Consider the following 5,000-nt stretch of genomic DNA (forward strand, 5'->3'; position numbering starts at 1 on the left):
TGGCTGGATCGCGAAAAAAACGCTAAGTCCCAAATCTTGAACTCGAGAGGAGAGCGCTGATGACAACCTTTTGGACTGGAGCTCCCTAGAATTCGGCTTTTTCCTACTTTAAAGGGATGCACTGTTGTATGTATTGTTTATTCACGATCTGGTCGTTGGATTGGATCGTGGAAAAAAAACGCTAAGTCCCAGATCCTGAACTCGACAGGAAAGCGCTGATGGCAAACATTCTGACTGGAAGTTCCTAGAAATCGGCTTTTTCCTTATTGGCATTATGTGGCACGTTTATTGTGGCTAGAACATTAATTATCCACCAAATGGCACCAACGCTTGGCGAAAGTCTCGAAACACTCCTATCCCGACGCACCAGCAACCGCAACACGATGCAAAATAAATTGCACGAGCTACTGATACTTGTACCATGCACGGTACACGGTACCAAAATATACCCCTGAAAGTGTGCAATTTGGTGCTATTCTAGGAAATTTGTTTGGGGAAGCCTAGCTACGCGTGTCGCACGTTGCATGGTCGTCGATCAGAGGCATGCAAAAGCACCTATCTAGGGGAATTACTTTACGTTCTAGTAGCAAGATCGATTTTCCGGTCTAGCACGGCAGTACGCCTGCATGCATACACTCCATGTACCAAAAATGTATCAACCTAGGCGTTGCTCAGTAGCTTTTGGCGGCACATGTAAAAAGTACTCGAGTTCAGATTCTTGGAACTTTGCGTATTGTTCAAAACTTATAACGAAAACTAAATTATAAATGGGTAAAAGGCTAGGCGTTTCTCAGTAGCTTTTGGCGCCACGTGGCAAAAGTATTCGAGTTCAGATTTCTGGGACTTAGCGTATTTTTCAAACCTGATAATGAAAATTGAAGTACAAATGGGGCATAAGCTAGGCGTTGCCCAGTAACTTTTTTCGCCACATGGAGGAAGTAGTCGAGCTCCAATTTCTGGGACGTAGCGTATTTTTCAATCATAATAAACCAAATCAAACATAAAAATCATGAAACTTACACCACGTCCCTAGGTTGTGCACAAAACGTAACGATAAAGTGCCGGCGAGGTTAGAGGTGCACCAAAATTGTGTACCGATTAGGAAAAGTACTCTATGTTGCTATGACTTGGGTAAAAAGTGTTGATTAACTGCTGGTTACGATAGACAGTTGCTTATCGTACACATCGCAAACGAACACCCCTTAGTGAGCAGTAGCAGAAGTCGATGGAACAAAGCGAATGCATTACAAACTGATCAAGTAAAATAAGGAACGCTACGTACTAGGACTTCTTTCCAAGAATGGTGTCCGCGACGGGAGGGCAAGCGTCCTTCCCAGGTTTCCCTAGTAAACCTTGTATGGTAAACATACCCAAGCGTGTCCGTAAGCACGCAACGATAGTCACGAACGAGCACATACCTAGGGAAAGTACTCTACGTACTAGGACTTCTGTCCAAGAATGGTGTCCGCGACGGTCGGGCACTGTGACGCAATTACCAAATCCTAGAATCGTACAAGCAGTGTGTACAAACATAAACATTAACGCGTTCGCTCGGGCTGCGCCGTCCGTGTTGAACACAAATGCGGGTGATTATATGAGTGGATGGACAAAAACATGCGTGGCGAAGACAATTTTCTGCACGATGTGCACATAGCTCATTTCGTCGTCCCGGGCGAATGGAAAAACACAAAAATCTCGAGTATCTTTCTAGGTTTCTGTTATAAAAGGGCAGGCCAAAAGGTGACCGGTTGAGATGAGCATTTTAAGCATGCAAGCACTTAATTGCAACTTTTCCTACAAAAACTAGGTACGTACACGTAGATTGTATCAACATGGACATCCATGATTGCGTACGCCCGGGCTGCGCCCTCCGTGTTGTACTTTCCCTGATTGGTACACAATTTTGGTGCAAGTGTACCAACATCGACATCTATGAACGCGTACGCTCGAGCTGCACCCTCCGTCTTGTACTTTCCCTGATCGGTACACAGTTTTGGTGCACGGCTATCCCGAAAGGCAACTTGTACCAACATCGACATCCATGAACGCGTACGTAGCGTACTTTCCCTGATCGGTACACAATGTTGGTGCACGGCATAGGAAATGGGCTTAAAATGGTCAAACTCAATCCATTTCCACTAAAGATAGTCAATAACAGCTGTGCCGATGAAGTAGGGCACGATGCAAGTCAATGTTATTTAATGAATTACATGTTCACCATACATTTCAGTACAAAATTGCTCGGTCAGACCTACAAAGTGCTATATCTCGAATACTAAACGTCGCAGATGGGTGTCGTAGAACAATTTTAAGTTCGTCTAACGATTCTACATCCGATTCTGGATAGTGGTTTTTCGACCACTTTTCAACATTTTGTGACACCCCGAACCTAGGGGCAGCTCCCTAGCTTTTTTCAAAAATGTGCACCGAACGGGCCAGAGAGCTCGAGTAGTCGAAAATTTTTTTTTTGCTAAAACCCCTCAAAACGTGTCAGGAACGCACCCTAGATGATGAAAAGTGCAACCAGAACGTCAATCGACAACATGCCCGGGGGTACAAATTTGCTCTACGCGTCCCTAGGTAGGGTACTTTTTCATACAAACATCAAAGTGTACGGTGCACAAAGTGCGCGGAACAAAAATTGCTCGGTCAGACCTAGGACGGGCCATATCTCGAATACTAAACGTCGCAGATGGGTGTCGTAGAACAATTTTAAGTTCGTCTAACGATTCTACATCCGATTCTGGATAGTGGTTTTTCGACCACTTTTCAACATTTTGTGACACCCCGAACCTAGGGGCAGCTCCCTAGCTTTTTTCAAAAATGTGCACCGAACGGGCCAGAGAGCTCGAGTAGTCGAAAAATTTTTTTTTGCTAAAACCCCTAAAAACGTGTCAGGAACGCACCCTAGATGATGAAAAGTGCAACCAGAATGTCAATCGACAACATTCCCGGGGGTACAAATTTGCTCTACGCGTCCCTAGGTAGGGTACTTTTTCATACAAACATCAAAGTGTACGGTGCACACAGTGCGCGGAACAAAAATTGCTCGGTCAGACCTAGGACGGGCCATATCTCGAATACTAAACGTCGCAGATGGGTGTCGTAGAACAATTTTAAGTTCGTCTAACGATTCTACATCCGATTCTGGATAGTGGTTTTTCGACCACTTTTCAACATTTTGTGACACCCCGAACCTAGGGGCAGCTCCCTAGCTTTTTTCAAAAATGTGCACCGAACGGGCCAGAGAGCTCGAGTAGTCGAAAAATTTTTTTTTGCTAAAACCCCTCAAAACGTGTCAGGAACGCACCCTAGATGATGAAAAGTGAAACCAGAACGTGAAACGACAACTTTGTTGGGGGTACCCTTTTTACTCTACGGGCCACTAGCTTAGGCGCGCCAACAGCGCTTTCCTCTCGGGTTCCCATTTTTTGCCCTCCTGGGATTATGATCATTTACTCATTGCCTACTATAGGGAAGGTACCTTGCTCCGAGGTCAAAAATGAAGATTTCACCAAATCGTAGTTTTAACCTCTATTTAGTCGTAGGAGCATGGTTTGCAGTGTCCGTGGGTCATATAAGCCCCCGTTTGGGTCATACGTCCCCTCCCCGATGAAAATCGTCATATGACTATAGGCCGAACTTATGAAGCAAAAGTGGTGTCTGGTGGGTTCTGCCGATGATCTTAACCTATGATTTTGAGTTTCCACTCTTTCAAAACGTTTCCTGGAGCAGTACATCACGGGTCTACGGACCCAAAGACTTCGTTGCGATGGTTTCAAGCATAAAAGTTGTAACAGTTAAGGGTTTTTAATACGCGTATATTAAATCATTGCTTGAAACTAAGCTTCGTTGTCTTTAAACTCTGCAAGACCAATCGAACTTCTTAGGGAAACTCGAAGCATTCACGCTAAGCTGGTGGTGCAGGGCACATAGCGTGATGAAACCGGGTTTCCCTAACCAATGTGGCATATTTTTTCCCTGAGAGTGAAGCTCAGACCCACGTAGGGGAGAGCGAAGTGGAACTTTAATGTTCAATGCAGCAAATGTTCGCCATGCGGATAAACAAGTTGGAATAGTTCAATGTAGTGTAATGCAAACACGAATCGCAAATAACGATACGGGACCCAGAAGCAATTCTGCGGATCCCTCGGGGAGTGGTGAGTTGATATAAATTAGAGGTGAAAGTCCAAGTTGTTCGAGCTCCGGCTCGGCAGCCGATACGAGGTTCCTGTTGAGCTTGTTTGTACATCGCGCAGAGGCGCCGTTCGGTTCTAGCAATGATTCCCGCCACCATGTTCCATGCGTGCAGAGATCCGTTAGAGCTCGTTCAATGTGTCCCGCCGTGATTACGAAAAAGTCCAACAGTTGACTTAGTTGGGTGTGCGTCAAGTAATCGCGCAGAGATGCCGATCGGTTCCTAGCAATGTTTCCCGTCACAAGGTGGTATTGGCACCTGTGCAGAGTGGCCGTTAGCAATGTCTCCCGTATCACGGTGGTGTACCATCACTAGTGCAGAGTGACCGCTAGCAATGTCTCCCGTCACAAGGTGGTAGCCCAGAAGTGCAGAGAAGCCGCTGTAGCAAAGTCTCCCGTATCACGTTGGAGTTCTTCCACTAGTGCAGAGAGATCGCTGAACCGTTCAATGTGTCCCGTCGTGGTGTGCTTGTACCGAGCACGTAGGATACACCTTGCTTTGTTGGTTTGGGATAGGAGTGGTCGCGCAACTGCCTCCACGCCGCAGAGTGCCAGTTCGGATTGAAGGTCAACTTTAGCCGTTCAATGCATCAGTCGGTGGGTGTTCAGATGGCATCACAACTTCCCCTAGGTGCTCAAGTTGGCTGGGTTGTAAAACATGTACACATGCGCAGAGTATCGTGCGTACTAGCAAAGTCTCCCGTCACGGTGGTTACGAATGAGTTCCATGCAGTGCAGAGCGATCGTTAGTGCGTGCAATGTACCAGTCGATGTGTCGTACCGGCATACAACCCCGCTTAGAG

The sequence above is a fragment of the Anopheles coluzzii genome (genome assembly GCF_943734685.1).
Source record: "Anopheles coluzzii chromosome X unlocalized genomic scaffold, AcolN3 X_unloc_44, whole genome shotgun sequence".
In the NCBI taxonomy this organism is placed as follows: Eukaryota; Metazoa; Arthropoda; class Insecta; order Diptera; family Culicidae; genus Anopheles; species Anopheles coluzzii.